Here is a 12,279-nt window from a genome sequence, read left to right on the forward strand (position 1 = left end):
ACAGTTTATGCAGCTGCAGGAGGACAGGAGAATGAGCAGCACAATAAATACTCCGAAGAAAATAGTGTTTTTGACATGTTCTTGTAGCTTTTTCTGGATGAAAGAGAACATTTATAAAGAAAATTAAGATTAAAACTGTATTTCTGAGTATTTCTTTTTTCAAATTGTGGTGAATCAGAAGCAGATTAAATAATACCATTGGAAAAAGCTTGTAGATGTAACGTACAGGTTACTACAGCTCCGCTCCAATCTGATGCATCCACTGCCAGACAAATAGATCCATGAACGTCTTTTCCCTCATCTGAGCTGGATTCAAAACCGTAAGGCTGGATAGCTCCAATGTTGAGGTCGCAGCCATATTTTTTGCACCGCTAATGTTAGATTGGGGTTGTGAGGGGCTGTAGCGAGAGAGCATGTCAACAGATAGGTGATGGTTGATGGGAAGTGAAGAGGCTTACTCCACGCTAACAGTCTCATCCACAACTCAGAGGTGAATTTCTGATTAACTGTCCTTAAAAGTCCTTGAAAAGGACACAGGTTTTTTGGCTCTGACCAAAACATTCATAATCTTAAAAAAAGACCACTGGGAGCACTTTTACAATAGATCCAAAGATGATGGGAGCGGGACATTAGACGTGACCTACAGTGTGATTTAAGCTTTAAAGCTAGTGGCAACCTGGGAAAAAAGCAAACCACCCACCCCGCCCATGCAGAGGCAAGATGCAGAGCCTCGGCAGATGCCTCCAAACACGCCATGCACTCTGCAACACCGCCCACAGATGAGTGGCGCTGATCGTAACATCTTACAGAAAGGAAACACTTTCTTTACTCTCCCCCTGTTGGGAATCAAACGCCGCACACAGGTGGTTCCAATCTGTGATAAAGAGGCAGACTTCCTGCCATAGCAGCCCTCTCTGGTGATTAACCCAATCTATTTGGACCAAGTTGGAATGGAGGGGACATGAGAATCTTTAAGATTTAACCTTCCAACAGCACATGGCAGAAGATAGATTTTTAGAGTGATGACCAGCAACTGGTCCTCTGACTTCCACTCACTACCTGCACAGGTAGGGCCTGAAGAAGCCCTCCTTACCCCAGATGGACCAGCCTAGGGCGTCAAAGCCAGCTGCCAGGCCAAGTTTAGATCCAACCTGTCTAACAAGTGTTCAACTCTCTTCAAAGTCCTCATCTACAGAGGCTTCAAGCTCAACAGATGTATGACGTGGGGACAAAAACACAGCAAAACAGTCTGCCACAAATACCTCCAAAAGCATCTTCATCTTTGACAGCGCTTGGACTTTCCGCTCTGCTGCTGAGGTCTATTGGTCTTTAGCCACAGCAAACGTCATTCGCTGCCGAGCTTTTTCCACTTAGGAATGGTTCCTCTGACAGGTTCTGTAACCTGTCCCAACAAAAACCAATAGGGAACCAAGGCTGATGACCAAACAGGGACTCACCAATCGTTTGAGTCGGCGTGGTCTTATAGCAGAACCTCCCCAGTCAGCTCTTTTGCACGTCACCAGTAAGGTTTGAAGGGGATTGTGCAATGTTCTGCTAAATTGCTCGTTGCCCGTTACCCGCAGGATGGTTAGGGGCTCCCCTTAAATTCTCTAGGCTATACTCACTGCAGAGTTGCTGCATCAGCTGCTTCCTGAAGCTGTGTGTTTGATCAAAATGAAGCCGTGAAGGAACACCAAACCTTCAGACTGTTTTTATGCAGGGGATCTAACGCTGCACACAGATGGCTCCAGATAAGTAGCAAACTTCCCACCACAACAGTCCTTTTTCTTTAAATCTGGAAACTGAACAAGTAAGAAATAAACTTTAATGTAAAAGTATCATTTAAAGTCTATCATTGTCAGGATGCTGTGTGGACACAAATCCAGGATGCAGGAAAATCCAAATAAAAGTTCTGATTTAATAGACAAACTTCCTCAGTAAATAATGAAGCTCGTAGCTCTGTGAAACACACAAAACAATCTGGCAACAAGTGCAGGGGAGGCGCAGACTATAAACATGAGGAATGGTTACACAATTACACACAGGTGCTCACATCAGGGAGGGCAGGTGAACACACTGTGAGACAATTTACACTGGAAGGAAACGTCATGACAACTGAAACAAGATGAAATGTGAGTAACAGGAAGTGACAAAAGCAAACCAAAATAAAAGCAGAACTAAAACCGCCCTGGCCCCAATGCCTCTCTATCACAATAGTTACTATTATGAGATGTAAAATGTCGTATTTGACCTCATCATTCAACCCCACCTTCAGCTGCAAATGAGACACATCACTTAGTCAAAGTAAGTATTAAATTTGAAGTTAAAGAGAGAAACATTGAAAACAGAAACTCACGTTATTTGTACTGTCATTTATTGACACAGTAAAGATCTGAAAAGAACCACTCACAAACATTGGGATCTAACTATAAACATGATGCTGAGAGGCTAAAGAGATTTCCGTGTATAGAAAATTTTTCACATTTTTTTAACTTCCCATCAGCATGATCAATCAATCAGTAAATGCACAAACAGGCGGCGTGCTCTTCAAACTACTGACTCCAACCTGACAAAAAGCCACTCTGACACTCAGAAGAATCCGCAAACAGGACAGATGTGGAGGTTTTTAAGCAAAGCCACATTGACCAAACTTTAAAATTCTCATGTTGATGCAAACAGCAGGTGATAGTTATGGAGACTTGCATGAGCATCAACAGAATCTGTGTGAAAGGTTCACAGCAGTAGAGAAGCGTTTCAGACAATTATCATGAGGAAATGTCTCTTTGCATTGTTGCGTGACTTCTGCAGCCTCCCTGTCTGCATGAATCCTCTCCGCCATGACAGCAGGAGTTATTATTCTGCTATTAGCAGAAAAGTTTTCTGCAGAAACCTCTCGTGTGCAAAATGTGCCCTTTTCTTTGTACCTATTTGGTCGAGCGTCACAATCTGAGCCTTGCTGTGTGGGAAGCCACAGGAATGGGCAAAAAAGGGAAATTAGCAATGCAAGAACAACCTATACTGCAAAGTGAAAAGAAAATATCCTTTATTTAGCTGAAGGCTGCAGGAGGTAAAAAGTACTCTGTCAATGAGAGAAATGTTATTAGTCTGGTAGAGAAAAGATCAAAATTAAAATGATGAAATAATTTGGATTCCACTTGAAGTCCTTGTAGCTCCTAAATGAATGAATCTTTTATGCACATTTTCCTATGACCATCTTAACATACATTTTTGATGAGCTCAGCTCAAACAAGTCAATTTTGCTATCAAACATGTGAAATGCGTACATTTGTTTTATAATTACTTTCTGTTGCTTTGATAAAATCAGCCTGGATGAACAAGAATCTAGACTGACAGTTTGATGATTTTCATAATTCTGTCAAGCCCATATTTGCAATAACAATGTGCACTGAAGACCGGTGCTAATTTCATGGATTTTTCCTTCACCTGACAGTTTGCAGAAGGAAACTCCTCCAGAAATGATGTTTGGAAACTTTATAAACTGTTGTTTCTGATGGAGGCGTTTCTCCATAGCTGACAGACAATACCAAAAAAGTCATGTTAAGAATTTGTAGGCCGCAAAATATCAGTCCATACAGTGGCAAACCGTGCATTACACACATGGACCTTCAGTCGTGCTACGTCTGAATCACTCAACATCTTCTTAAGCATTTTTATGCCTCTGAATAAACAAAACAGTAAACAAATCTCACTATACAACTACAGCCAGCACACAAAATGCAAAACAACCACATAAATCTGGAGTATTATTTATTTTATTCATCATTTCAGTCATCAAAAAATCTAATTGTTTTAAGACAAAAGCCATGCTCCTCTCTTTTCTCTAACAGTCCATCACCCTGTCATGTAGATTATCGTCTTCAGTTCCATCAAGAAGTCCTTTTCTTTTCCATTGAGGCCAGTGCTGAGAGCAGAGTCTGTCTAGTTGTGTTTCTACTTAGTTTTCAATTCGCTTTAGAGACGAAAATTTTCACTCGACAGACGCAGTGGACACACGGGGGACGGTCAGTGCCAAACACACAAATCTGTCAGGCTGCTTCATGACTCACTCAGATTTTTCTTTTCTTTTTTTTCTTTTTTTTTAACTTGTCCTGTCCAACAGCTGGGCAGACAGATGAGAGCTGAAGGCCTCTTTTGTTGGACATATTTTACTTTAACAACAGGGGTTATGAATTTTCTGACAAACCAGAGGTATGTCTGAATAAACCCCTTTTGGAATCGAGGCCAAACTTTATTCATTTTAATCAAAATCTTTTGTGCTGGACCAGACGAAAAAGGAAAGAAGGGAAGAAGAGATAGGGATATTAGAGGGGGGGGGGGGGTAGGAGGGTGATTATAGAAGGGGGGGGGGGGTAAAACCATGAAGCAGCATAAAGCAACAAGTATCTGGATGGTTATAATCCTTACAGTGAGGTTCAGATGTAATACAAGTCTAGAAGGGGCGGGGCCTGTCCACACACACACTCAAATGTTATAAACACACCTGTTGGCTCCAAAAATGTTCACATATCAACATGTACACAATACAAATAATGTTCACACATGCATACTTATGCCTTCAAACCAACTAGTGTGAAATATTTAATTCAATCACGCAAAATATTAGTGCAAAGGTGAGCTAACACCTGTGCTCAGGTGAGTGTTAATGTTCCTCTAAAATGGAGGAGAGAATGTAAAAAGAAGTAAGGAGAGTGCCCAGCCATTCCCACACCAAGACCCCCGCCACAGCAGCAGGCAGCCAGAACCCCCCATCACCACACGGCAGCAGGCAGAGAACAACCGCCCCCCGGGCAATCACATCCGCCACCCAGGCCAGGGCCAGCAGGAAACAAACAAAGCTGTTATTTAGCTTTCATGTTACTGGTCCGGCCCACTTGAGATCAGACAGGTTAAATGTGGCCCCCGAACCAAAATGAGTTTGACACCCCTGGTTTAATCAGAAGGTCTGAATACTGTGACCTTGCCTAAGCCTGCTAGAAGGTGACACCAACTCAAAATCTGATTGGCTGAAAGAATTGAAGGACCGACATTGATCTCGCATCACAGCACCTTCGGAACGGAGAGTGAAGGCCCTTACCCTGCCTAGCAACAAAGGACAGCTGAAGACCAACATGAAAATACGTCTGTCTAAAAGCAGCATAACCATCATAAACACAATAAAAGAGAATGGACAGACCATTTGGAGTGATTCAAGTATGCATGGGCAAAACATAATTAACACTTGTTTCATCATGATTGAGGATTTTTGTAGACCTTCAGTGAAGGGCTTGAGGGCCCTGACGGCCCACGACAGAGTCCATGTCAGTCACATGTTTTGGTTTGTGAACAAGGACTGCAGCTCCTCTATGGGGCTCAAAAGGTCTTTGGCGAAGGTCCTGATCTGGAGACCCTACCATCAGATTATCATGATCCATCCACACCATAGAGGCCAATGCTGGAAGATTTCTTTGTACCACTCATCACATCTTCTGCAGAATCTTTTTTCTCAGATCCTTTGCCTGGAGCATCCAAAAAAAATTATGTTTCCCAGCATGATTCTCCCACCCCTTTGCTCAACTGTAGGAACAGTTTTAAAATGAAAACAAGCCAAAGCAGAGCCGACAACCTATGTGGGAATATATTACTTACAATTACAGCGTTTTCTCAGTCAAGTGTGTGACTGCTTCTGGCCGGAAGCTAACTGCCTGATCAAGTGTGGGTTGAAAGGAAAAATGAAAATCTGCACACAAACACATCTTCACACGTCTGCACACACATAATTACTGCAGGTAGCCTTTAATTAGATCCTACAATCTGCAGTCTTTTTTCTCGGCGTCTGCTCTGGAGTCTGGTCTGAAAGGAGAAAGCCTCGCTCTCATGTCAGATTACATCGTTGCTCATATTTGCTCTGTTGTGTTGAATGTGAGGTCGTTTCAACAATGTTTGCTTTTGTAAATGACTTCATTAAAATGGATCTTTAAACTCTCCCAGCTAAAATACGTGCTCACTTGCTTCATCCGTGGGTCTTTTTGAAAATGAATAATTTTTTTATTTTTCTGTCAGGAATCCATCATTATTAAAATAAACTCCTGGGGGTTCCTGAACGTCTGGAGTTTTAGACGTTCTAAGCCTCTGCTGGAGAACAGATGAACTACACGGAAAGCTCAGTGTTCAAACAGACATGAACAAGTGGACAGATAATCTTTCAGGTCCCCCTCTGGATTCTGTACCTTGACCGGAGTTTTCTCTGCTTACCTCAACAACTTGATTGGGTGGAACAAAGGAAAATGGAAAGTTCTGTCGGGTTAACCTGATCAGTCCACCTGCAAATAAAAAAGACATGCCTCTAAATGCACAAAGTCTATACCAGGGGGGTCAAACTCATCTTCATTGAGGGCCACATCAGCATAGTGGTTGTCCTCAAAGGGCCAGATATCATTTATACATCTAACTAATTGTTATGAAAAACAAGCGTAACTGCTCCTTAAAGTTAAATAACTCATTATTTATTTATTATAACTTTTTAAAGTGACAATTACAGTTGCATAGAAAACATATGTTTTCTTGTTATTCTAGCATAAATCCTTTTACATTTGATTCTGTCAGGATAGGTTATATGGACAGTGTTTAAGTCCTAATGTATAGTTGCCCAATCCAATATTTCAAGTCCAATTCCCCCTAGATATGAATAAATACACATCAATTTTTATTTTAAGAGATTAAAAGCTTTTATGCTCTCGTGGGGCACATAAAATGACATGGAGGGCCACATTTGAGTTTGTTGAAACGTGGTCTACACAATGAAAACAGCTGATTTGAAAAACAATCCACTGGTTATATACATCATTTTTGCTGTAAAGTCTGACTTTTTAACATGAGTCAATAGAAAATTGCAACCAGCTTCTAGTGATCTGTTTTCAGGAACTTGCTGGTTTGCTCTTAAGTTGAGAATCCAAAAATATCAGAAAAGGAAAGTATCATACACTGCATAAAGAGAAATTCACACTCAATTTATTTGAAACCCATGGAAGCAAAAGAAATTCTTTAAATCGTCAAAGATTTCAAAAACAAAACATCTGCAGACTTTAACGGAATAATTATGATGCTGATTAAAAAGGTTTTTGATTCCATTGTCGACCCGGTAACCTTTATTTGCAATTTATCCTTTCAACAGGAACATTTCCACAAAAAAGTGAAAATTGATAAAGTAATTCTTCATAATGCTTCATAGGTTAATTGGTCAGGGTGTCCCTTGCCTTCGCCCATAAGTGGCCGGGATAGGCTCCAGCAGCCCCGTGACCCCAAAAGGGACAAACGGAAGAAGATGAATGATGAATTCCATTACACAAATCAGGACAAACACCAACTAACAAATTACAGATCAGTGTTTACTCTGCCAATTCTCAAAAATATTCAAAAAACTATTCCTTACTAGACTGGAAAATTTTGTCGAAAAACATAAACTAATATCCGACGACCAATATGTCATAGTGGTAGATTTAGGGGCTGTCATCTGGACTTAGTTTTTAAAATTAGAAGACGTTTCACCTCTTAGCCAAAAGGCTTGGGATAAGAGGTGAAACATCTTCTAATTTCGATAACTAAGTCCAGATGACAGCCCCTAAATCTACCACTATGATGGAATCCACCTGGATGAATGAGAGTCTTCATCGACAACCAATATGGATTTAGAAAAAAATAGATCAACATCCACGGCGATTACGCAATTAACTGAAGAAATATAAATGGCACTGATAATACAGAATTCACAGTAGGAGTGTTCATCGAGGTGAAAAAGGCTTTTGACACTATTTAACATAACATTTTACTGGAACAACATGGAATTGAACTGGCATTAAACTGGTTAAACAGCTCCATTAAAAACAGGCAACAGTTTGTCCAATCTGGATGACTCTAAATCATCCCTGCTAAATTGAAGCTGTGGAGTTCCACAAGGGCCAATATTAGGTCCAACACTGTACATTACACCGTACATTAATGACATACAGTGTCAAATACACTCAAATACTTTTTATAAGCCAACAACACAATTAGAGTCTGTACAGGGGAGAATCTGAGTGAAGTAGTAAAAATAGTAAACACAGAATTAGGGAAACTAGAAAAAAGGTTTGACAAAAATCAATTCTCACTCAGTGTTAACGAAACTAAATTCATGATTTGTGGAAATCGACACATTCCTGCAGATTTAGAAATAAAAGTTACTGTTGATAATCATGTTTTGGAAAGAGTGACTGAAATCAAGTTCCTTGGAGTAATTATGGACGACAAAATAAGCTGGAAACCACAGCATAGAAGTGTTGGGAAAAATGCCCCATACACTCACAAAGCATGATTACTAATATATTCATCCATATTTCTACCATATTTACAGTACAGTGTAGAAGTTTGGGGAAATACTTATAAAACAAACCTACAGTGTTTGTACATCTTACAAAAAAAAGCTATTGGAATAGTTCATGAAGTGGATTATGGGTCACATACAAACACACTATTTTTAAAGTCAGGTTTATTGAAATTAGGAGATCTAATGAAACTGAAGACGGCACTCAGCATATATAAAGCCAGGAATAACTTACTTCCAATAAACGCACGGTAAATCTTCAGAGACAGAGATGGGAGTTACGATCTAAAAAAAAACCTACACGATGTCACTAATATAACTTTATAAGGGCAGAAATGATTAATAAAACAAAAAATGTCACTTCTACACAATTGCCATGTGGAATGTAATGTGAATGTTTATCAAATAAAATCTGTAAATAAAAATACGTAGATCATCAGGTGTTGTAAAAAAAGGTGGGGTGGGATCAGACAATATTTCTTTTCAAGCCACTCCTTTTCAAGCACACTGTATTGCTTTATGTGTGTATTTTAAACTACTGTGTTTATTTTTCAGTTGTGTTTGAAATAAAAGAAACTGAAACAGAAACAGAATGGGAAGTGGGGGCTTGGGGCTGTTAAGTGCCAACACCTTTCTCCTTGTTATGACTTGAGTTATGTGGAACCCCAGGTACAAAGGTCTCAAAAAACTAAAACTACAAACTACACTGTGCTTTAAAGACAAACCATAGTGTCAAACTATCAGTAATAGCTTCTCTGTCAATGCTGTGAACCCAAAGACCTTTGGGCTTGGATTCTGGTCTTCCTGCAGAAAGGATGGTGCTGTTTCATCTCCTGGCCGTGGTGAAGAGGTAGAGCATATGATCAGAAGATCAGGTTCGATTGCTGCCTTGCTAGCCCATATGTTGAAGAATCCTTGGGCAAGACACCGTACCCCTCATTGCTCTTGGTGGTTATAGGCTGGCGTCAGCATTTGGCAGTGGAGCTGCCATCAGCGTGTGAATGTATGTGAATGGGACTGTGACTTTAAAGCACTTTGGGCCTTCAAGGCAGGTAGTAAAATAAATATACACCATTTACCATTGACTTAATTTCAATGGGTCTTTTCTTTTCAAAGAAAAAAAAAAGGGAATTTGGACAGGACCCTGCAGTGCTCATGTCATTTATCTGCTTTTCTCGGTCCATTGGTCCACTGACCAAGCTTGACTCTTCAGCTGAACTGATAGCAAAGACAGTCAATTCCACACAATGTTTAAAGCAACCTTGAGCTTCCACTGGAAGTTCCATGATTCATGCTCTCTTAGAGTTCTCTTTCACTTAAGAGAAGCTTTTCTGGATTGTTTTTTTTATCCATTGGAAATGTGTGGTGTGTAGGCCTCTCTGCCGTTGGTTCACACTTCTTAGGGCATGCAGTCATGTTACAGAATACAAGGACTCCTTTGAGTGTTACCCTGTGAAGTGATTCATACTGTGAGGCATTGATGTTTTATATAATAATATTTACCTGGTAGTCTTCATAGACTGTTGTGTTAAATAGCTTTTTGTGTCTTAAGGATAGTAAATCTGAAATAGGTGAAAACGTGAAGAAAGTTAAAGTTAAAACTTTCCATCCTAAAAGAGATTTATAAGAATAATTCATCACTGAAGTCAAGTTTCTTTTCAATGATGTAGCCTTAGAGTCACTGTTCTCTTGAGCCATGTATTTCTTTAGATCTCAGAGGTGAAGAATGTAGGACCTTCTTCACCAATAAAGTAAATTCTATTACAGATAAAGTTCTCCCCAACACTGAAGTTGATAGTTTTTCAGGAACCTCAGCTTCAACGATCCCTGAACCAGAAAAGCCAAAGATGCTTCTCTGAAGTAGCATCCATAATTTCCTTTAAATCCTCAGCCGATCTCATGACTCCAATTCCAGATGAAATGCTTATAGACACATTTCCTAAATTAATTAGAATAATATGTGGTTATTAACAAGCTACGTTCTTTTGAATTTAAAGGTAGATGTACTTAAACCCTAATTTAAAAGTGTAGCCCTAAACTATACGTTTTATAATCTAATCTTATCTTGATGTCAATATTTCTTTAGAAAATTGTAGCTTTTCAACTCTGTGAGCATTTGAATAGAAATGATCTTTGAGGAGTTTCACAGCCCAGAAACAGTCTAACAAAGATCTCATGACCGCAGACACTGGACTTTTGCCTGTTTCTGTTGTTTTAGACCTCAGTGCTGCACTGACCATTGCTGATTGAAACATTTTATTGCAAAGACTGCAACTGTTATGGATGCCCTCTAGTGTTCTTTTTAGTTGTGTTTTTTGGCAGGTTGGCTGTGGCCTCTTCCTGATTGATCACAGCTGCCTGCAATTATCTGGTTTACTATTTAGGTTCTCTCCTTTCTGTGTTCTGTGTTGGAGCATCTTCTGTTCTGGGTTGTTTGTCTGGACATTTGTATTGAGTAAATTTTGGGAAACCTGACTGACGTGTTCGAGTCTTACTGCTCCTGGGTTTATCTTCCATGACCATCCGTAACAGCAATATGTCATTGGTATCACAAGAACTGCTATAAAACCCACTCAGATGAAAATGGTGTTTTAAACATGTTCTTGTGGAATTATTTGATGATAGAGGACATGTATAAAGAAATTAAACTCAAAATTGCGTTTCAAAATATGTCTTTAATCAACTTGTTGTGAATCATGAAAAAATGCTGTTTGAGAAAGAGCCTATTTGTGATGTAGAAATACACTGGAGGGGGCCACATGCTCCCTGCTCTGAGCTCTCTGCAATAGGGAGAGGACAAGGGGCTGGGTTGCTCAGCACTAACAGTCCTGCCCACAACTCAAAGTCAAATTTCTAATGGACTCCTGCTGCTTGGCAGAAACTGCCGTATGTCCTAGAAAAGGACACAGTTTTTTTTTTCCATTTTGGCTAAAAATGGCATTTTCATAATTAAAAAACTACTGGAACACTTTTACAATTGGCCAAAAGATGATTGGAGTGGGACTTTAAGATGCTTGAAGTCAAATTTCTCTGGTAGATTTTAGTTTGTTCTTGTAAATGATGGTTCTTCTCTGTATAGCAGCATTGGTGGTGGTGTACCAGAAGGCTCTGTGCTTGGACCATTCTTATTTAGTAGCATTATTGGGCAGCTCCGCATATGCTTTGCTATGCTGAAGATATTCAGCTTTACTTGTCTGTTTCACCAGTTCATGAGGTCTCACAGTTGTAAGACTGTTCTTTGTTTTGAGCACTCAGGAAGTCATTTCATTTCATTAATTTTTAAATAATTTTCTGAACTCAAGTCCAAGTGTGGGATATCACAAATTAGATCTCCTATCCACCCACAACTTCTCAAAACAGATAGAAACCTGTGACGTTTCAAAGTTGAATATTCCCTAAAAATGAAACTTTAAAGTTGTAAACAGTGTCTTCTCATAGGATAATGCTGTACTTTGTTTACCTCTAAACATCAGCTAGACCACAAAGAACAGGAAGCAATCCTTTGTTTACTACACTTTCACCAGGATTAACTTTGAAAAATGAATAAATACAGAAAACATTTTGGTTTCTGAAACTCAATGCTGCTGCTGCTTTTTTTAATCCTTTGACCTTCTCCTGGGTTTTTTACCAAGTAGGAAGTTGTCCAAAACTTTCATATAAATCTATTCCTGCAAGGCTCCTTCTTATTTAAACTCCTCCACGATAGCTTAACGGTTTGTGCTGCATCAAGGCTTTTACACAGCATTGTTAGTTTTGTTTTCCCTAATAAGCTCTTTCATTTTTTTCAATTTTAGTAAGCATTCTCTGCAAATGTTTTAACATTCCATAGGTAGGCCCTATTTTTATTTGTTTGGTTGTTTGTTTTGTTTACTTTTTGCTGGTTTTCCTTCCGGTTTATTCAAACTCACTTTAAATGTTTG

At 39.5% G+C, this 12,279-nt stretch overlaps 1 protein-coding gene across 2 annotated transcripts in view; it reads left to right on the forward strand.

Annotated features, from left to right (window-relative positions):
• The window catches only part of st3gal1 (ST3 beta-galactoside alpha-2,3-sialyltransferase 1), a 71,170-nt gene that overhangs the window by 53,346 nt on the left and 5,545 nt on the right, over positions 1 to 12,279 (forward strand).

This window comes from Oryzias latipes, chromosome 11, assembly GCF_002234675.1.
Source record: "Oryzias latipes chromosome 11, ASM223467v1".
In the NCBI taxonomy this organism is placed as follows: domain Eukaryota; kingdom Metazoa; phylum Chordata; class Actinopteri; order Beloniformes; family Adrianichthyidae; genus Oryzias; species Oryzias latipes.